Source organism: Octopus sinensis, linkage group LG5 (assembly GCF_006345805.1).
Source record: "Octopus sinensis linkage group LG5, ASM634580v1, whole genome shotgun sequence".
NCBI lineage: Eukaryota > Metazoa > Mollusca > Cephalopoda > Octopoda > Octopodidae > Octopus > Octopus sinensis.
The window spans coordinates 134,718,454-134,742,734 of NC_043001.1; the positions used below are offsets into that span (position 1 = coordinate 134,718,454).

The 24,281-nt window shown below is 38.3% G+C and overlaps 1 long non-coding RNA gene across 1 annotated transcript; it reads left to right on the plus strand.

Moving 5' to 3' along the window:
* Window positions 1-3,757: 3,757 nt before the first annotated feature.
* Window positions 3,758-15,893, plus strand: LOC118763454. The gene is made up of 3 exons (XR_004999217.1): window positions 3,758-3,768; window positions 5,622-5,626; window positions 15,811-15,893. It is a non-coding gene; the product is annotated as an uncharacterized LOC118763454 (long non-coding RNA).
* The last annotated feature ends 8,388 nt before the right edge of the window (window positions 15,894-24,281 follow it).

Below are 24,281 nucleotides of genomic sequence, written 5' to 3' on the forward strand. Positions count from 1 at the left end.
CAGGCTCCGGTCTTTTCTGGCAGTGTTTCTACAGCTGGATGCCCTTCCTAACACCAACCACTCCATGAGTGTAGTGGGTGCTTTTTACGTGCCACCTGCACTGGTGCCAGGCGAGGCTGGCATTGACCACGGTCGGATTGGTGCATTTTACGTGCCACCTGCACGGAAGCCAGTCGAGGCGGCACTGGCTTTGGCCACGATTGGCACTGGCTTTGGCCCATATGGAAATGCTTGCTTAAACCTTTAGCATTTAGATTCTGTCAAATGTATTGTTTATTTATTCACATTGCTTTGAATTAATCATACAGTATCTCATAGCTTTGAGATTTCGATTATGGGATTGTTTACTTTCCATACGACATTGTCAGATAGGAGTAAGAGACGAGATATAGCCAGTTTGAGCATTAAAGAAATAGAATATTTTGGCCGGATATGGCTGGTTTAAATGCTAAAGGGTTAAACACTTGCTGCAAGAGGTACCCATATTTGTCACATCAGTACAAAAGTGTGTAAGCCCCTGACAAGGCAGAAAAACACATCTATGCTGCTTTAAGAGGACAATCAAGTATTGACATTGCTTGAAATTGAGTTGCAGCCATCATGCATACATGCATGCATCTATCTATCGACGTGTTGTCGCATCAGTTCCGCAGGTAATAGCTTTTTTCGACCTTTTATTGCACATATTTTGTTTTAATTCTTGCACACAAGGTATGTGAAGTACCCAATTTTTGTTTGAGTGCATTTTCAAGGGAGGAATTGGTCCCCTGGGGCTGTGCTGTTTCAACCCTATTTAAATTTCTATTTTTCTTCTCGGCTTTGAAAAATGACAAGAAATTTCATAGTGGAAAGCTGGTCAAATTCGTTCATGGACCAGTATTTTCCTACCCTTGAAATGCTAGGAGAAAAAAAAGAATAACTGTACGCACACACACTCGAATATAATTACAAACATGAAAAATACAAATAAATCAAAGGCAAATCTGAGAGACGCGGTGAATGCTTCAACGTCATTGATATTGCAACCACAATCATTAACTGCCCTATCACCACCACCACCACCACCACCACCAACAACAACAACAACAACAGCGAAATTATCACAAAGCTGTCCACCATGACCTTCACCAAGGACAGTACCACCAACACCAACACCACTACTACAATTTCAACTACTACAACTAACACTTCTACTACCTCTACTATCACCACCACCACCACCACCACCACCACAACAACAACAACAACAACAACACAACAGCGAAATTATCACAAAGCTGTCCACCATGACCTTCACCAAGGACAGTACCACCAACACCAACACCACTACTACAATTTCAACTACTACAACTAACACTTCTACTACCTCTACTATCACCACCACCACCACCACCACCACCAAGAACAAAACAAATTTCACTGAAGCGATAAAATAAAAGAGAACAATTGTCAAATTCACTGCCCAACAAATAAAAGACACAAAAGCTCTTTTTAGTAAAGAAAGAGATAACTTACAGCTACACATTCCAAAAACCATGTTAGAAAACACACAGAAAAAAACAATCATAAAATTATAAACAAAAAAACAAGAAGACCAGAAAATGCACCACAACAGAAAATTGAAAAATGCCTTTGCCCTGTTTGGCCCCAAGGAATACATAAACTGGTGACACAAATACGGCACTGTCCAAGACCGATTTCAGGACAAAAAACTGACCAAACTGTCCTCAACACTGACTCTCCACACTGATGAGTTAGTGATGATACCGACTTATCTAGGCCAGAGAGGGACAAAGGTTACAATAACAAATGTGCCTCTTGAAGTAGAGACACAATCGGTATTATCATCCTGGAAATTGCTGTTTTAAAACAACAAAACTGGGTCAACAAAACACTTGAAATACTGTTGCAGATTGACCAACCATCTATAAACAAAATTCCAATCATAATCCTTGCATGAAACCAATTGGTAAGATCAGCCATGATGGATATATGATACTGTACATTTTGGATAATATATATACTTTTATTCTTTTATTTGTTTCAGTCATTTGACTGCAGCCATGCTGGAGCACTGCTTTTAGTAAAAAAAATTGACTCCAGGACTTATTCTTTGTAAGCCTGGTACTTATTCTATTGGTCTCTTTTGTTGAACCACTAAGTTATGGGGATGTAAACACACCAACATCAGTGGTTAAGTGATGGTGAGGGGGACAAACACAGACACACACACACACACACACACACAAATACACACATGCATACGATGGGCTTCTTTCAGTTTCCATCTACCAAATCTACTCACAAAGCTTTGGTCAGCCTGAGGCTATAGTAGAAGACATTTGGCCAAGGTACTCTGCAGTGGGACTGAACCCAGAACCATGTGGTTGGGAAGCAAGCTTCTTGCCACACAGCCGCTCCTGCACCTATTATATAATTGAAGAAATACCATAACTCTGTGTGTATGTGTGTGTGTGTGTGTGTGTGTGTGTGTGTAGAATTTTTGTATGTATACATGAAGTATATTGAATATAATATCTCATCATCAATATTAATATTAATATTTCAGTGATATTTGTGCCAAGTTGTCACAGTTGAACTGATTTATTAATAAACAAATTTGCTTATTGACCTTAGTTTCCTCCTTCTAATCTTGGACCATTCTCTCACTCCAGATGTCAATTCTTTCTTGAGTAATTATTTTAACTCTTTAGCATTTAACCCTTTAGTGTTTAAACTGGCCAAATCCGGCCCAATATATTCTACATATTTTATATTCAAACTGGCGATATCTAGCCTCTCACTCCTAACCTACAATGCCATTCTGAAAATAAACAATCACATCATTGAAACCTCAAAGCTATAAGGTAATGCATGATTAATTCAAAGCAATTTGAGTGAAAAAGCATTACATTTAACAGAGTAATCTGAACACTAAAGGGTTAAACCAGTCATATCCAGCCCAAGTATTCTAACTCTTTTATGTTCAATCCAGCCTGATCTGTCCTCTCATACCTGTGCTACAATGTCATTGAGAAAATAAACAATCACACCATTGAAATCTTGAAGGTATAAAATTATGTTTGCTTGCTTCATGCTCTTGTTTGATGAGGCTAGGGTCATCCCAGGCTAGTGGCCCCAGATACTTCATCATGTGTAGAGCTAACCAGTCCACCAGTGTTCTCCATCACTGGTGGTCCCATGCCAGCCCCTCTGCATTATTAATTCAAAACAATGTGAATAATTGTATATATATATATACATATATGTGTGTGTGTGTGTTTGTGTGTCTGTGTTTGTCCCCCTAGCATTGCTTGACAACCGATGCTGGTGTGTTTACGTCCCCGTCACTTAATGGTTCGGCAAAAGAGACCGATAGAATAAGTACTGGGCTTACAAAGAATAAGTCCCGGGGTCGATTTGCTTGACTAAAGGCGGTGCTCCAGCATGGCCGCAGTCAAATGACTGAAACAAGTAAAAGAGTAAAAGAGAGTAAATAAGCAATACATTTGGCAGAATGATCTGAATGCTAAAGGGTTAACCAGGAATTAGCTGACAGCAAAAATATAATTATTATGAATGTATAGATTTACTGCTTTTCTTTTATGTTCATTGTTGGAAATTCATCAAAACTGTAGAACCAACTAACAGCAGGGAATCCATTTCCCCCTCCTTCAGCAGCATTCACAGCTTGGCTATTAAAGTTTTTGAGTTATTCCCAAACTGAAGCCAGATAATGAATTGATGAATGTCAGGACATTGGGATTGGTGCAGATAGAAGAGATCTGGCCTAATTGATTGATAGTGTGGTTACTTTACTGTTCATGGTTTAAATCTTCTCCAGATAAACTTTATACTTCAAAGGTACAGGTATGCCTGTATAGTGAGTGAGTTTACTTAGGGATTAAGTGGTTTACATTTCAATCCCGTTGTATGGATGGTATTGGTTTGTGCCCTCGACAATAGCTACAGATTAGTCAATACTTTGTGAGTGAAATTTGGTATATAGAAACTGGAAGAATCCCTTTGTGTGTGTGTGTGTATGTGTATTCTACTTCTTTTGATATGTTCATGCTGACTGTAAGCAAAGAGTCACCATCTACCGTTTATACAGCCTTACAGCATATCCAACCAAGGAACATAACTCCTAACCTAATCCACTGGCCTTTTTCCGTTTCACCACCTCTTTCTCAGCAGCTACAAACTGCATGTGTTAATCCATCTCCAACAATAAAGAGCAGTTACTATATTCCTTGTTTGTTTGCAATCCGCCATGAAAATATGTCCGAGCTGTTTGCTGTTTACGGACAAGGGGAAATATATTACCTTGTTTGGAAATAGATGAGGGTTGGTAACAGCGAGAGCATCCAGTAGATCTAGTGGCAGAAAATTTTACCTCAGTGAAATCTCATCTGTTTCATGCAGCTATGGAAAGATAGAAGTTAGACTGATGACCATCATTGCCATCTTTTAATGGCCCTTTTGCATGCTGGCTTAACTATGTGCATGTGTAAGTGTGTGCATTTTACTGTAAATGAGTGTCACTGTCATGCAAGCAGTGTTCTTTACTTCCATTCTTCCATAAAAACATGGCTGGCCATGGGGAATATTTAACCTTACTTGGAAATAGGTGAGGGTTGGCAACAGAAAGAGCATACAACCACAGAAAAATCCACCCCAACAAACTCCATCCAAACCTTCTGAGCATGGAAAAGTGTACATTAAAATGATGATGATGATAATCACACACACACACACCACACACACACACACCACACACACACACACACACAACACACACACACACAACACACACACACACACACGCACACACACACAACACACACACATACATACACACATAAATACATACATACATACACACACACACACACATACATACATACATACATACGTTCATACATACATACATACATACATACATACATACATACATACATACATACATACGCAAATGACCTCAGGGCATTGAACCTTTCAGGTGAGATAACAGAATATCGAGATGCCTGTCGTCTTGCTGTACTCAAGAAGACCTATACTCTGCAACAGAAGTGTTAAGACCCGTCCCCCTGGTGGTGAGGATTGACCAGTTCCACATAAAAAGCACTTATGGTGGTGCCATGTAAAAGTGTCCATGTGGTTCCAAGTAAAAGTACTTGTGTGCCGTTATGTAAAAGCACCCATGCGTTCCACGTAAAAGCATCCAGCACACTCTGTTAAGTGGTTGGCATTAGGAAAGGCATTCAGCCATGGAAACTATGCCAAATCAAACTGAAGTCTGGTACAGCTTGCCAGCTCTGGTCAAACCGTCCAACCCATGCCAGCATGAACAATGGATATTAAATGATGCTGATGGTGGTGATGATACATACATACATACATACATATATGGAAGCACTCCGTCGGTTACGACGACGAGGGTCCTGGTTGATCCGAATCAACGGAACAGCCTGCTCGTGAAATTAATGTGTAAATGGCTGAGCACTCCACAGACACGTGTACCCTTAACGTAGTTCTCGGGGATATTCAGCGTGACACAGAGAGTGACAAGGCCGGCTCTTTGAAATACAGGTACAACAGAAACAGGAAGTAAGAGTGAGAGAAAGTTGTGGTGAAAGAGTACAGCAGGGATCACCACCATCCCCTGCCGGAGCCTCGTGGAGCTTTAGGTGTTTTCGCTCAATAAACAATATATATATAAAACAACTTCCTCAACTTCACATATCACATTATTGATAGAGTCTCTTCTTACTCACTTGGAGCTCATAATTACCATTCCTGCCTCCCTGAGGAACTGCACATACAGCATCAGTCTGCAGTATCGATTAATAGCATAACTGATCTATCTTATTGTTTCTAACAGTGGTACATCCTGTAAATCTACTTCTAACCATTGGCTGCTGATAACCTGAAATGGCAGCAAAGTTTTGTCAGTGAACAGGTCACGGTCTCAAAGCGACAAAAATATTTTGGCAAATTAAATTTAAATGTTGAAGTGAATCTAACAGTTTTTGTGTGTTTCTTAAATGGCTTATAAACACCATCCATGCTGCAATTGTTTTCGTTCCAGCACACGATCTCAGATCAGGTCACTGGCTATGCAAGTACATCTCTGTAATATAAATTTCTGTTATCTGTAAAGATAAGAGCCCACTATCATTCAATCTGGTCATGCAAGCTCATATGTAACCTGATACCATCATTTTGAGTTACTTGTCCACATTGTAATTGTTGTCAGTGAAATACGAGACTCTACAGAATGACAACTAATGAATGCCAACATCATGTCTGGTCTGTGACTTGTAACATCCAATGTAAAGACCTGATGTTGCTGAAATATCAAACCCTTCAGAATTGTAATTAACTAATGCCCACATCCTGGCTTCTTTACTATGTTCTGCTTTCAGTAAAAGAATTGATGTTATGGTAACCAAAACAGCCATGTTACCTGGTTAGGGTATTTAGCTCACAGGTCGTATGGTTGGGAGGTCAATTTCCAGCTCTTTTACTCTTTTACTTGTTTCAGTCATTTGACTGCGGCCATGCTGGAGCACCGCCTCAAATCGAGCAAATCGACCCCGGGACTTATTCTTTTGTAAGCCCAGTACTTATTCTATCAGTCTCTTTTGCCGAACCGCTAAGAAACGGGGACATAAACACACCAGCATCGGTTGTCAAGCAATGCTAGGGAGACAATCACAGACACACAAACACACACACGCATATATATATATATACATATATACGACGGGCTTCTTTCAGTTTCCGTCTACCAAATCCACTCAGAAGGCTTTGGTCGGCCCGAGTCTATAGCAGAAGACACTTGCCCAAGGTGCCACGCAGTGGGACTGAACCCGGAACCATGTGGTACGTTGTTCTTGAGCAAGACACTTTATTTCATAATGTTAGTACCTGTATTTCAAAGGCCAGCCTTGTCACATTCTGTTTCACACTGATTCTCCTTGAGAACTATGTTAAACATATATGTGTCTGTAGAGTGATCTGCCATGTGTGCGTTGATTTCACTACCGGGCTGTTTGTTGATCAGGTCGACTGGAACTCTCATCGTCAATAACCAGTAGAATGCCAGTTACACACACACGTGCGTGCGTGCACACACGCATAATCTGATTTTACTCTTAGCTGACTTTTTGCTTATGTTATATTATCATCAAAGGTCACCTCCAATGTTATTGTGATGTAACACAGGGAAAGAGTTATCCAATGGTTATATCAGAAGCTCAATTAACATAGGCACTTACGTACATACAAACATACATATATACATACATAGTGCATGTACAAATGTGTGTGTGTGTGTGTAGTTCAAAATGTGTAAGCATGTGTTTATATTTATTACTCTTTACTCTCTCTCTTTTACTTGTTTCAGTCATTTGACTGCGGCCATGCTGGAACACCACCTTTAGTCGAGCAAATCAACCCCGGGACTTATTCTTTGTAAGCCCAGTACTTATTCTATCGGTCTCTTTTTGCCGAACCGCTAAGTGACGGGGACATAAACACACCAGCATTGGTTGTCAAGCAATGCTAGGGGGACAAACACACACACACACACACATATATATATATACATATATATGACAGGCTTCTTTCAGTTTCCGTCTACCAAATCCACTCACAAGGCATTGGTCGGCCCGGGGCTATAGCAGAAGACACTTGCCCAAGATGCCACGCAGTGGGATTGAACCCGGAACCATGTGGGAAAACAACATGCTCACAATAACCACCAAGATCGCAGTGTACCGAGCCTGCGTGCTGAGCACCCTACTCTACGGCAGCGAGAGCTGGACAACATACACCCGGCAGGAATGCCGCCTCAGCGGCTTCCACATGCGGAGTCTTCGACGGATCCTTGGCATCTCCTGGAAGGACTGAGTACCAAACGGAGTCATCCTGGAACAGACTAATATGCCAAGCATGTATGCTCTCCTCGTGCGGAGACGACTGCGCTGGCTCGGACACATCTGCCGCATGCAGGACGGTTGCATGCCTAAAGACATCCTGTACAGCGAACTCACCATGGGATCCCGACCCAAGGGACGTCCACAGCTACGATACAGGGACGTGTGCAAGCGCGACCTGAGGACTGCCAACATCTGTGTGGACACGTGGGAGGAAACAGCTGCTGACCGCTCTGCCTGGCGTCGGATGGTGAAGAAAGGCGTTTCCATGGCTGAGGAGAGGAGAGCACAGCTGTGGTTGGACAGGCGGGACAGGAGGAGGACAACTGCAGCAACACCCCACACGTACCCATCGATGTTCGTGTGCAGCAACTGTACCAAGGACTGCCACTCTAGAATTGGACTGTTCAGTCACAGCAGACGCTACACATCATCAAAGTAGGCCCCACCCTTGGCGCAACCCATTGTCTATCAAGACAGACGGGGATAAAGTACATGGTACATCTCAGTTTATATTCCACCCGTTGGACCCCACCCTGCCCTATATACAGAAAACAGATTAATATTTGAAACAAGAGGAACATTTTCTATCAAGAGGTAAAAGAAAAGAAAAAAAAATTATAAAAATTAAAATGAATAAATAATAACGATAAAAAAATAAGATAATTCTGGAAAGTTTCCCAAAATGATTTAAAGACAGAACTACCATTAAATAGTGGTAATTCCCACAACTGATGTCTTTTGTTTGTTATTGATTCAATATCTAAAATATTTGTTCTGATTTCTCTGTTGGATGGAAACATCGTTTTATTTATTTTTAGTCTTTAATGAATTCTTTGAAATATTTCCTTTGCCTAGACATTAAAATCTATTTAGAGGCATTTGTTATGTTAAGGAATGTTGAGGGAACTCACCTTCACTGTGAGCTACCCAACATCACCACTACAACTGCCTACACCATTACTACCACCACTACCACACATACCATCATACACCACACACACACACACACATACACATACATACACACACACCATCTACCACCACTATGACCACCACCACAATTGCCACTGTTGCCATCAACACCACCATGCACTCACCAATAGCTACCACCACAACCACCACTACCACAAGTGTCAATACTGCCATCACCACTACTACCATTGCTGCTACTGTCTTTGATTCTGCCTTTACTACTGCCACCGCCGCCGCCGCCGCCGCCACCACCACCACCACCACCAACAACAACAACAACAACAACTCCACCACCACTTCCACCCTCACTCTCACCCACCATCACTACAACCACTGCCACTACCAATACCACCACCACCACTGCTGCTAACTCCATTGCCAGTGCTGCCACTGCTAGCACAAACACCACCACCACCATTATCATCACATCCACAACCATCACCACCACCACTCACCATCACTACCACCTGGGGTTAGCATAGGTAGTTAGAAAGTCCTTGGGATTAGTCAAGATTAGTCAAGATTCTTGGCAATGTGTAGAAGCTCTTGAGAAGTGAGGATACTAAAGGAGATGGTTTAGGCAAAATAGAGGTCGTTTAATGTCAACTTAGTGGCACAGATGGAAGGACATGGCTCCATGAAAGACAAGGGATTAAAGATTAATGGTTGAATGTAGCTTAGTTACTTCAGTTAGAGTCTCCATTATTCACTAAAGAACTGTTTAGTCTTCATTTTCAGTATATTTTGGATAACAGTGTTACGTTTAGTGAAACATCTTCATTATAGTAGCTGGTTATCTTTTACTTGTTTCAGTCATTGGACTGTGGTCATGTTGGAGCACTGCTTTGAAAGGTTTACTCAAACAAATTGACCCTTGTACATATTTTGTAAAGTCTGGTACTTAATCTACTGGTTGCTTTTGCTGAACTGTTGAGGGACAGGGATGTAAACAAACCAACACAATGGGACACACGTGCGTGCACACACGCACACGCACGCACAAACACACACATACACACGCACACACACACATACATACACACACACACACACACACAATGGTAGTTTACATCTACCCAATTCACTCAAGGCATTAGATGGCCCACGGTACTGCAATGTGGGGCTGAACCTGAAAGAAAATGGTCACAAAGTGAGCTTCTTAATCACAAAGCCATGCCTGCCACACTTGTCAGGTTACAATGATGAAGCATACCTCCCCATGGTACCTATTTACAATAGAGTTGTCTTTATTACTTCAGCAGTTTGAGATAAATATAGAAGTATATGAAAAGATAGATTTGTGTATCATCTAGTGATATGAACTTTTGATGTTTCTATTTGTTAACACCTAATGTCAACCCTGCTTTTAATCCTTATAGAATTGATAAAAGATACCAGTCATATACTAGGTTGGAGTCTAAGCTAGTTGTTTCTCTGTAACCATACATACCACAGTCTGAGTCGTTATGACCATATGTATGACAGTTTGTATCTCTATGACCATACACACCACAATGTGTACTTTTGTGACTACTGTGTCTTTGTGGCCATACATATTACCATCTGTGCCTCTGTGGCTATACACACTACAGTCTGTGATCATACATATCACCATATGTATTTTTGTGACCATGCATACTACAGTCTCTGTCTTTGTGACCATACATACAGGAGTCTGTACCTTTCATATTCGCATGTCATACCTTTCTTTCTGTAGTAACATTAGATGTTGTTCATACACAGTGGTATAACAAACCTAGCTATAAATATCCCAGAAGGAAATTATTAGTTTTTCCAGTCTTACTTCATAAACATTAACACATTGTTGCCGTGAAAAGTGGCTCAGAGAGAGAGGGGGAGAGAGAGAGGGAGGGGAGGGGAGAGAGCGAGCGAGAGAGAGAGAGAGAGTATGTATTGTACTGTACTGTTCCCTTTACAAAGCTATAAAATGGTTTTCCAGTTTACCTAATTACAATAAGAATGTGAATTGGATGGAATCATTTTATGGAAATAATGATGTAGCAATTGAGTCATCACCTGGAACTGAAACTATTCCCTTCTTTGTTTTGATTAGTATTTGTGTTGCTGCTGTTGTTGTTGATCTTGTAGCTGCTAATGTTGTTGCTATTGTTATTGTTGTTGTTTACCGCTGTGTTCTGTTGTTTCTTTTACCATTGGGAATTTTAATGCAAATATTTCTCATTTCTCAAGGTGCCGGTGGCACATAAAAAGCACCATCTGAACATGGCCGATGCCAGCTCCGCCTGACTGGCACCTGTGCCGGTGACACGTAAAAAGCACCAGCCGATCGTGGCTGTTTGCCAGCCTCCTCTGGGCCCTGTGCCACTGGCATGTAAAAAGCACCCACTACACATATGGAGTGGTTGGTGTTAGGAAGGGCATCCAGCTGTAGAAACTCTGCCAGATCAGACTGGAGCCTGGTGCAACCTCCTGGCTTTTCAGATCCCGGTCGAACCGTCCAACCCATGCTAGCATGGAAAACGGACGTTAAACAGTGATAATGATGATGATGATGTGAGCTGGTAGAATTGTTAGTGCTGTTTCTTCTGACTCTATGTTTGTTCAGAGTTCAAATTCCACTGAAGCTGACGTTACCTTTCATCCTTTCAGGGTCAGTGAAATAATGCACTAGAAGATGTAATTGATTATCACCCTCCCATAGATGCAGACATGGCTCTGTGCTTAAGAAGCTTGCTTCTCAACTATGTCGTCTTGGGTTCAGTCCACTGTGCAGTACCTTGGGCAAGTGTCTCCGGGCTGACCAATGCCCTGTGAGTGAATTTTGTCAACAGAAATTGTGTGGAAGACCATTGTCTTTGCACTTGTGTCTTTGCATCTGTATTTTTTCCACCCCCACCACTGCTTGAGAACTGCTGTTGGTTTGTTTACATCCCCATAATTTGGTAACTCTTCAAAGCAGTTGCCCCAGCATGACTGCAGTCGAATGGCTACAACAAGTAAGTGGTAAAAGATGAAAGAAATATTTCTATACATTTGGACTGAGACAATTAGGGGAGATTAAGGATAGAAACTGAGTACTGGAGCTGTTCTTGTACTGGTTGATCTGATACTGAATACTGAGTGGTCTAGGATTGAACACTGAGGTGGTCAGAGTTGAGTATTGGATAGTTTGAGTTTTAAATACTGAGTAGTTTGAGAGTGAATCCTAGGTGGTTTGAGGCAAAGTACTGAGTGGTTTGAGGTTGAGGACTGAGTAGTTTGATACTGAGCATTGGGTGGTTTGAAGTAAAGGACCGAGTCGTTTGAGGTAAAGGACTGAGTGGTTTGAGGCTGAGCATCGGATGATTTGAGGCTGAGTACTGCATGATCTGGAACTGAGTACTGGGTGATTTGGGACTGAGTACTGTGTAGTTTAATGCTGAGCTACAACAGACTTCTATACAGTTTCCATTTATATTCAGTTTCACTCCTAAGGTATGGGTTGGCCTGAAGCTATAGAAAATGATATTTGTCCAAGATGCTTCCCAGTGAGATCAAATCTGGGTTCTTGTGAATGTGAAGCAAACTCATTAACCATTTGGCTAAACTTGTTTTTTTTTTATTCTTCTACTTTTTCTGATATTGCGCTGTGGCCATGCTGTGCTCTGTCTTGAAGTTTTTAATTGATGACATCAAGCTTCTTCACTATTCGTTTAAGTCTGGTAGCTTATTTTATTGATCTCTTTTTGCCAAGCTGGTAAGTTAAGAGACCTAAGCAAAGCAACACCAGTTATCAAGTAGTGGGGAACAAACACAAACATGTTCTCATACATCTCACTCTCCCGCTCTTTCTCTCTTTCTCTTTACATACATATATGTTAGCTTTGTGCAGTTTTCAGTTCCCGAATTTACTCACAAGGCATTGGTTGGTGCAGGGCTATAGCTGAAGACACTTTTCCAAGGTGTCACACAGTGGAACTGGACCTTGAAACCATGTGGTTATGAAGAAAAAAAAAGCCTATTAACTGTGGGATGACGTCAGCAGCTGGGTGAGCTGACCGGAAGTTGGGGCCAACTGGAAGGGGCAGCCGTGAGGCGCGCGCAGCGAGCGGCGATTTCGGCCTTTCAAACGAGGGTCGTCGATGTGTTAAGACTTGTGAAGACGTTGCTAAGGTTGGGTGAAGCAGCTGCTATCTTTAGTGTTCGGGTCGGGGCTGTGTTGAAGGATCCGTTACCACTGAAGGGTTTCTATCAGAGCGAAGAGGAGGTAGGTGCCTTTATATTCGAATCTCGCACACACCACATTAACCACAAAGCAATGCCTGTATCTACATCTTTACATTACTTTATGGAAGGGAACAAATGATTTAACTTCTATTTCTTATGCCACGTCTTTGTAAAAAAAACAAACATAAAAAACTTTAAAATAATCTTAGTGTTGTGTGGATTCTTTTGATAATTGGAGCAGTGAGGGTAGTCACTGAAAAAGGAACCAGCTGCCAATATTTACCTAATTAATGTTCTGAAGTAACAACTATCTGTATTAAGGAGGGTTAAATTAGCATATTTATATTTTGTTGCCACATTTATCCAGTAGGTTAGTGAAGTGTAGGTTCTGGTTTGGCGGCTCTTTGCAGTAGCAAAATCAATATTCTACCCAAATTCCTGCTTTATTACAAATAGTGGCTGCCTTATATGAAATCTCACATTTGCTTGTTTTATACAAAAAGTACAAAACTCCTCTCTCTTATTCAATACGATCCTCTTTTATACAATACTCTCCCTTTTTTTTTATATATATAATACTCTTCTCTGCTATACAATACTCCTCTGCTATTCTTATTTCTTATTATTTTATCAGTTTTCATTTGTAAATAAACGTGATATGAAAGAAAAAACAAAACAACCACTGTTGAATTAGAAATAATATTTTTTTAAATGTTTGAAAAAAAAAATTATATCTAATATATAATGATTTTATATTATATAATTTTAAAAATATGTTTTATAACATATATGGATATATATATATATATATATATATATATACACTCATGCTGTTAGCACGTAAAAAGCACCCACTACGCTCTCGGAGTGGTTGGCATTAGGAAGGGCATCCAGCTGTAGAAACATTGTCAGATCAGATTGAACTTGGTACAGCCTTCTGGCTTGCCATTCCTCAGTCAAGCCGTCCAACTCATGCCAGCATGGAAAGCGGACATTAAACGATGACGATGACGATGATGATGATGACACACACTCATATAGCTTGTATAATGTATTTGTTTAGAATATAAAACTATTTTATAGAATACTAGCAGTATCGCCCTGCGTTGCTCGGGTTTGTAAGGGAAATAACTATATAAGCATTTTTAGAGAGTTATAGCCAAAAAATAGCAAAAAAATGCATTAAAAATGGAAAAAAAATGATGGTAAATTTTTTAAAAAATCGTTGACTCATCGTAGACATTTTTAGAGAGTTACTTCCCTTATTTAATAACGAAAAAATGCATTAAAATGGAAAAAAATGATGGTAAATTTTTTTTATGAATCACGACTATAAGATACCTGGTTTTGGTTAAACTGCACCGCAAAATGTGGGAGTAGTTAGGAATCTAAATCGTAGGAGACAGACAGCACACAACCTCACTTTTATATATAAAGATATCTATTGAACAAGTTGTTCAGGCTAAATTTGACACTTTGCATAAGTAAAAAAGAAACCATTATATCCAACCTGAAGATAAAAGTATTTAAAATATATCGAAAAACATCCACTAGATTATGGCTGGGAGATAACAGTTTATTTGAAGTAGTCACCCTCAGCTTCCACCACATCCTCAAGATGGCTCTGGAACCTTGCGTATGCATTCCTCACTGTGTCCCTGAGATCTTCAAGCACCTTCTTGATCTTGGCTATCTGCTCAGCCTTGGTGTTGCAGGCAGTGTGGTTGGTGTCTTTCTCAATCATGCTCCACACATAGTAATCCATGGGATTACAGTTGGGAGAATTGGGGAAATTGGTGTTGGGTGAAGTCATAGAAATTCTCTGATAATCATTACTTGGCTCTTTCTAGGAGCTGAATCCAGCATCAACCTCTCCAGTTACGGATTGACCACAGCTTCACACAGCTGTCTGAACTGAGCCTGAAGTCCTGTTGGATGAATTCCAGCATGCAAATATAGTCAGGATTCCTGTGGTGTCTCTTCCTGCTGGCCATGACTTTATCCCTTTTGTTACTAACCCGGCCAAAACCAGCTCTGGCTCTGTGGTAAAATGTCTTGTTTTCATAAGTTTTGAATTAAAATATTCCACCAAGCCTTAGTCACAATTTACGTTCCTAACACTAGATTAATGATAATTAAGTTGTTTTACTAAATTCTTTGTTATATTTAAAATAGTTGAAAGAAACACAGAGCATCTCAAAATAAATACGGTAACGAAAGGGTTATAGTCTCCATTGCAGCTGTTCTTGTCACATCTTAAAGCTTTTACTGTATTCACAGAACATTGAGCAGCAGTCTTGATGTCAGCATCTTGATCCCTGGCATGAATCGTCATGATACAGGTAATTCTTTTCCAGTATTCAGACGGCTTCCAGTCCTCCATGTCAGCTAACTTTTTTCTCAACTACAACTTTAATCTTTATGTTCACCAACACCATTGACTGTTCACCAATACACCAAGTTGTTCTTGACAAAAGGAGACAAAAATGATCCAATTTAGCTCAGACATTCTGTATATTTATTTTAGAACACATGTTTTTTGAATATATCAGTTGCCAAATGCAACTATCATATGATATAATTGTTTTAAAATATATCTGTTGTATATCTGTTTTAGAATATAACTGTTCTACATTGGTTTTGGAATATATCTGTTGCTAAAACTTCTTTAGATAATATATTTTGTATAATATAACTGTTTTAGAATATAGAAAAAAGTGAAAGGGGTACAGTGAACTTGCTATGAGGAGTGGAATATCCAATGTTTCGGATTCAATCCTTCCTAAAGAAGGGGTGGTCTATGGTGCAAGACCATGCCACACACTGATAAATCTGCAATAGAATGATTCACTATGTTGAAATGGGTGGTGACAGGTTGGCCTGGCATACATAGCATTATGCTTCTGTTGTGTTCAAGAAAGTGATCCCAAGGTGTTGCCATGTTTGTCCAATGTAAAGAGCACTGCAGAGTTTGCATATGATGCAGTATATGAGATTCGCAGAAGTGTAACAGATGTGGTGTCGTATGTGATATTGCTTCTTGGGCCCATGATGGTGGTAATATTGCTGATGTAAGGGCATGTGTTTTAGAATATAATTATTGTATATCTGTTTTGACTATATTTATTTTAAAATATATCTGTTGTATCATGCAACTGTTTTAAAATATATCTGTTATAATTATTTACTGATAATATTCAGTATACTGTCCCAATAATTCACTGACTCTGATTACTTACCATTATTTGTGTTGTCAGTGATGTGTAGTGGATATCAACTCATAGTTAATGAAATAGGTACCCTGTTTTCATATATTCAATGAAGCTATTCCCCACCTTTTTTTGTCTTTTCTTTTATCTGTTACCTGTTTCAGTCATTGGACTGCAGCCATGTTGCGTTACTGCCTTGAAGGGTTTTAAGTTGAACAAATTGACCTCAGTACTTATTTTTTTAAAAGAGAGGTACTTATTCCATTGGTCTTTTTTTTACCAAACTGCTAAGTTAAGGTGATGTAAACAAACCAACACTGGTTGCTAAGTGGTGGTGGTGGGACAAATACAGACACAAAAACTCACACTACACACACACATATACACATATACACACGCACACACATATACACATATACACACACACAAACACACACACACATATATGTGTGTGTGTGTGTGTATATATATATATATATACATATATATATACATACACACATATCCTTAATGTAGTTCTCAGGGAGATTCAGCATGACACATACAGTGATAAGGTTGTCCCTTTGAAATACAGGTACAACTCATTTTTGAGTGGGCTGAAGCAGGGTGAAATAAAGTGTCTTGCCCAAGGACACAATGTGCTGCTGGGAATTGAACTCATGACTTTACGATTGTGAACCAAATACCCTAACCATTAAGCCACATGCCTTCACACACTCAGAAGATTCCTCACAGTTTCTGTCTACCAAAATCATTCATAAGGCATTGGTGGATCCAGGGTTATAGTAGAAGACACTTGCCTAAAGTGTCATGCAGTGGGATTGAACTGGAAACTACATGGTTGCAAAGTGAGCTTCTTAACCACACAGCCATATATTGAGAAAAGCATAACTGTCTCATTCTTATTTTCAACCTACAATAAAATCTGTAAATAGCATTGACCTGCAGGGTTACCAGATTGGGCCACAAGAAGTAGATTATGCGACTGCCTTTTAGGATTGCAAGGGACCATTTTCATGCCATTGTTTTTAATGAAATTGATCTAACGACCTTTAACCAGAAATGGTGTTTCAACCTCATTCAGAAGAATAGATTGAAGCATCATAGTGGCTCACTTCATGCAGTACATAAACACAATTTACTGGCATCACACTTGGGTTATCTAGCTGACTACTACTACTACTACTACTACTACTACTACTACTACTGCTGCTGCTGCTGCTAGTCTGTATGAATGAATATTCTATGTGACAATAACTACCAATTCAACCACAAATCCTCACCATCTCCACCACAGTTATTTATTGGTCTACGTCTTCAGTAATCCTAATACATGCTGTATAATCCCAGTATTAACGTCACTAATCTGATGTTTTATTGAAAGGGATATCTATTAATATAGATTTACGATTAGCTAAGTCGTTACAATGTTTGACTTACAAACTAAAAGGTTAATAGATTGTGACTTCCCATCGGTGCTATGTACTTATCAATAGTTTAGTGCAACTGTGAATTGGTACCATAATATAGTTTTTTAATATATATTAGGTCAGAAAGAAAGTTGTGTTGCATCTCAAAATGGGAAAGAAACAAAAACTTCTTTGGTCTTAATTAACATATTTTATCAAGATGATATTTTTACTCGTTATTGATAACATAATCTCATGTATTTGGCAAATTGTTGTTTCTTCAGGCATAAAATTCTTCACATTTCAAAGCAAAGAAACTCTGAATATCATTTTTAATTTCTTTACAATTAATAAAATGCTTTCTTTCTAAATAATGTTGCAATGATCTGAAAAGATGATAGTCAGATGGAGCAAGATCAGGAGTGTAAGGAGGATGAGACAAAACTTCCATATTTAGTGCCATAATCTTTTCCAGGTAGTTTGGGAAATATGTGGTCTTGCATTATTATGTAAGAGCAACACTCCTTTATGACTGATCAATGATGTGCATGTTTTCTGCAGATTTTTGTTCAATGCTTCAATTTGATGGCAATACTTCTCTGCATTAACTGTTATGGCAATACTTCTCTGCATTAACTGTTATGGCAATACTTCTCTGCATTAACTGTTATGGCAATACTTCTCTGCATTAACTGTTATGGCAATACTTCTCTGCATTAACTGTTTAATTTTCGCTTAACACTTTCTAATAGATGACACCTTTCATATCCCACCAAAGATAGAGCATAACTTTTTTGTATGTAGTTCTGGTTTTGGGATGGATTCTCCATTTCAATGGGTGATAACCATTGTCATTTTCATTAGACATTTTTTATAGAAAACCCATTTTTCATCATTTATATCAACTCTTCAATGATGAGTAGAGAGAGGGCAACTCTTTGATTAAACTGAGAAGCAGTCAGACACTAAGGGATCTATTGACCAAGTTCAGACAATTTTCCTAGATTCATGAAGGTGTTTTAGGATTGAAGTGTGACTTGAATTGTTTTGCTAATTCCAACACACTTTGCTTTGGATTTTACTTGACTACAGTTTTCAGATGCTCAATATTGACAGAATTTGTTTGTCCAGATCAAGAGGAATTTGCTAGAGAAAAATTTTCCAAGTGAAGATGGCCAAATAATTGTTGATATGACCAGACACTTACAGCTTAATTTCCATAGACAGAATAAATATTTCATGCTGTTTCTATTGCTGAAGAGCACCTTTTGAATTCATATAATATGGAGTGTCTGACATAGGTCTGATTTAAACAAATTTTAAAAGGGTAAAATTGATATGAATTTAACCACAATAGTATAAAGTAATTTGCAAAGAAAGAAAGAACAGAATGTAAAAATTAATGTTTATTTTACAGTCAGTATTGAAAAACGTACGTTTAAAATGCAATAGGACTTTCTTTCCAACATAATATATATTTATTGTTTAATTTGTTTAAGAAACTGGATTGCAGATATGCAGGGGTACTGTCTTCGAAGTAGTACCCTAGCAAAGATCAAGCTTCCCTTGTTACTTATTTTAAATTTGATACTTATTGTATCAGTCTTTTTTTGCTGAACTGCTAAGTCATGAGGATGTACACAAACCAGCTCTAGTTGTCAAGTATTAAGAAACAAACATGCATGCACACACACATGGCAGGCTTCTGCAGAGTTTCTGTCTACCAAATTCATTCACAAGGCACTGATCAGCCTGGGGCTATAGTAGAAACTTACCTAAGGTGCCACATAATGGGACTGAACCCAAAACCATATGGTTGTTAAGCAAACTTCTTAACTGCACAGTCATGCATGTGTGTGTGTGTGTGTATATATATGATCACAAAAGACCAAATAACTGCTATGATGAATACAATCAATTGCCTACTCTATTGTTTTTTCACAGATATGTATTGAAAGAGGGATCAGTTCTGTTGATATTTCAAAGGGTTAGCTGTGATGTCATTGCAAGACAATTACATCCTGGTAAATGTCGCACCTGTAATTTCACTCCTGGTCCCTCTGACCCACTCATTCTTTGAAGGTCCCCTCTGATATCTCATTACCACTATTTTTATTGCTCTCCATCTCCACTTGATCATTCCCACTCTCTCTTCCGAAATGCGAGTAGTTATGTAGCTTCTCAACAGCAAGAAACCTGTTCTGCTCCAGCCCTTTTTTCTCATACTTTACCCATCATTACTCCTTGTCTCCTAGCATAAAGTTGCCCTTAGGGTTTATAGTCTTGCAAGCTTTATGATGACCTCATTAGTGCAGGTGGTATGTAAAAAGCACTCAGTACACAATGTAAAGTTGTTGGCATGAAGAAGGGCATCCAGCAGTTGAAACCATACTAAAGCAAACACTGGAGCATAATGCAGTCCTTGGGCCCATCAGATCTTGTCAAACCATCAAACCCATGCCAACATGGAGCATCATCATCATTGTTTAATGTCCACTTCCCATGCTAGCATAGGTTGGATGATTTAACTGAGGGCTGGCGAACCAGATGGCTGCACCAGGCACCAATCTTGATCTGGCAAAGTTTCTACAGCTGGATGCCCTTCCTAATGGCAAACACTCTGAGAGTGCGGTGGGTGCTTTTATGTGCCACCGGCACGGGGCCCTGTCAGGTGGTATGGGCAATGACCTCGCTCGAATGTTTTTACATGTGCCACTAAGGCGATGCTGGTAACGATCACACTCGAATGGTGCCTTTTATGTGCCACTGGCATGGAAGCCAGTTAGCTGCTCTGTCCACAATCACGCTCGTATGGTGCTCTTTGCGCCCCGCTGGCACGGATGCCAGTCATCGAATTGCTGCCGATTTTCATCACATGGTAATTACATTATGAGCCAATACATCATAGGTAAATTCTTCATTGTTATGCCAGATACAACACTGGTAAATGCATTGTCATGATTCTTTATCCGCAGACTAACTACATCATTAAATATTAAAATTTTTATTAGAAGAATAAATACGTTGCATTCATTAAAACAGATTCAAAAGACAAGAAAATCCCATACTGTGATTAGGAAAATTCTTTTAGAAATCTTGAAAGAATAATAATCAAAGAGTGAATTGCTGTTGCAGACATTCCACATCACAATAAAAAATACAAAGAGAGTGTAGCAAGAATTCAAGGCATCATCAATGAATATTAAAATCATGAAATATTGGAATATTTAAGACGAATTACTCGTAATTTGTCTTTTTAAAATGTATTTTTTCTTCCTCCAATTTAAAAAAAAAGTGCTATTTTTTTTACTGCATTTTTAGAGACTGTTTTCCATGTATAAATTGATGATAATGATCAAAATTATATTTTTTGAAATTCTTTTTGCTCTTTTAACAACGTGGTCTCAAGCTGCACCCTACTGTGTAGCAACTTTGGACAAGTTTTTATACAATAGCATAGACTGATCAATACCATGTAAGTAAAATTGGTAGATAGAAACTTGATGAAAGCCCATTATATATATAGAATAGGTTGGCATTAGGAAAAGCATCCAGCTGTAGAAACATTGCTAGATCAAATTGGAGCTTGGTGCAGCCGCTGGTTTCCAGACCTCAGTCAAGCTGTTCAATCCATACCAGCATGGAAAATGGACATTAAACAATGATGATGATGATATAGTGTGTGTGTATACATATAAAATGAAGTCAAACCAAGTAGTGATATTTTGAATGCATTTAATACATGATAATTGTGCGATAGATGAAAAGGAACTTTCATTTCTTATGCAAAATCTTCTGTAGTTGTCTTAACAGAAGATTTTGTATAAGTGATGAAATTCCTTTTTTATCTATTGCACAATTATCTGAAACACATTAAATGCATTCAAATTACAATTCATTTTATATATTATATCATTCCATGTCCTGTACAAGCTAGCCAGTCCGAAATCAATTCACATGGATATTATAACAAGGATTTGGAGTGGTATTTGACTTCAGTCAGAGATTCTGGTAACGTACATTGCTTCTAAGCACCACAGCATAAATCATATGGATGTGTGTGTGTGTTTGTGTGTACATATATATATAAATTAGAAAAAAAACACCTTTTATCAATTCAAAATTAACAATTAAATTACACCATCTAGAAAATTATATAATAGAACATATAATAGAAATATTAAAATTAAAATAACAATAAAATATCAATGATTAAGTAAATTGCAAAAAAAATAATAAAAACGTATATAATTTAAAATACATACACATATATATATAAAGAGATCTAACGTATTACATTTAATTTAATTTGAGAATTAATTTCGTTAGACAATATATTATTTAATTATTAGGTGGCATATTTATTATGTAATATTAAATTTTAAGTTAATTAGGTATTATATTAATTGATATTTAGTCAACTATGTTATAGATTGATATATTAAATCTATAGATTCTACACATGTATATTAATTATATAGTTAGCTTATTTAATGAGTTTGTCTATATTTGAACCATTTCTTATTTTGATTATAATTTAATGACTTGTACTAGCATTGTGTATTTTAATTAATTTTAAAGTATTTAATAATTTAAGTATTGTTTTAGTTTTCACTTAATGTATATTTAGTATTTTTATATATATATATAAAAGTATATTTATTAATCAATTATTTTATTATTCTAGTTTATTTTTAACCTGATGAGTGGCTATATTTATATCGAAATGATTTTACTACTACTATAATCGTTTCTTAAATATAGCCACAAAACACGTGTCGTTATTCTACCAATTATATACGTTTTTATTATTTTTTTGCTATTTACTTAATCATTGATATTTCATTGTTATTTTAATTTTAATATTTCTATTATATGTAATTTTCTAGATGGTGTAATTTAATTGTTCATTTCGAATTGATAAAAGGCGTTTTTTTCTAATTTTTTATATATATATATTATATTGTTTGAAATTTGATTTAGTATTTCTAAATTGAATTTTTTTTCCCCTGTAAGTTTGGATTTATATTCTCTCAAATAATTATTATTATAAGACAAGTTAAAATAATGGTCATTACATATGATTCCTTTATTATATCAAATTTGGCTTACAGCTGTTTCCAGTAGTCATTAAAGAAACATTTACTCAATTGGTCTATTGATCAATTGAGGTAAATTGAAAGACCTAAGAAAATTAATGATACCTTTGTTAGAGTCATCGCTGGAAATAGCAAATTGTATGAAACAATAGCCATTCTTTAAGTGCTTCTTTTGTTATTTCCAGCAATGGCTCTGACGAAGGTATCATTAATTTTCTTAGGTGTTTCAATTTGTAATGACCATTATTTCAATTTGTCTCATAGATCACTCTGTAAAAATCAGTTTATCTGAAGCCCATCCATGGATTTACAATATAGAATTGTGACAAACCATAACTTTGGACCCTACCAAAAGATTACTCACTAATCTAAGTAATATTGTTAACCTGATGTACCAACAGAGAGCTTATGAAGTATTTTGTCTGGATGGAAACAAGATCTGGAATAAAGGGCCTTAGAGTTAACCTAGCAAAAACCAAAGTCATAGTAAGTAGGAAGACAGACAAATCACAAATCCCCTCAGGTAGATGGCCCTGCTCAATCTGTAGAAAAAGTGTAGGTAGAAACTCCATAAGATGCACCCAGTGTAAGCTTTGGACACACTAAAGGTGCAGCAACAAAGGAAGGTTAACAGAGAAAGTAACTTTTGTATGTGGAAGGTGCACAAGCATAATAAATGCTGAACATGTGTGGAAAATAGATTCCATTAACTGCCAGGGGGACAAGGTAGAGGTAGTAGATAGCTTCCAGTATCTAGGCAACCAGGTTAGTAGTGGAGTTGGTTGTTCAGAGAGCGTAGCTGTGGGAATAAGATTAGGCTGGGCAAAATTCAGAGAGCTCTTGCCCCTGCTAGCAACAAAGGGCCTCTCTCTCTGAGTGAAAGGCAGATTGTTTGATGCCTGTGTGTGAACAGCTATGCTGCATGGCAGTGAAACATGGGCTATAACAGTTGAGGACATGCATAGGCTTGGGAAAAATGAAGCTAGTATGTTTCACTGTCAGTGTTCATGTTTGACAGAGTGTAAGCATCTTGAGAGAAAAGTTAGGTATAAGAGGTGTGCAATAGAGACGACTGTGATATGTATAGACAAGAACAGCTGTGTAAAGAAGTGCTGATCTCTAACTGTTGAGTGAATCTGTGGCAGAGGTAGACCCAGGAAGACATGGGACGAAGTGGTGAAGCCTGATCTTCGAACCTCATAGAAACAATGACTAGTGACTGAGACCTTTAGCAATGTGCTCTGCTCAAGAGGATCTGTCAAGCCAAGTCCACCCTTGCTGGTGGCACGTAAAAAATAAACCATGGAGGCAAAGTGGCTGAGTTCCTTTCGAGCGTTGGGCCTCATGGAGGCAAGGTGGCCGAGTTCTTTTCGAGTGTTGGGCCTCATGGAGGCAATGACTGAGACCTTTAGCATTATGTCATGATTGAGAAGAAGACCCATCAATCCAAGCAAAATC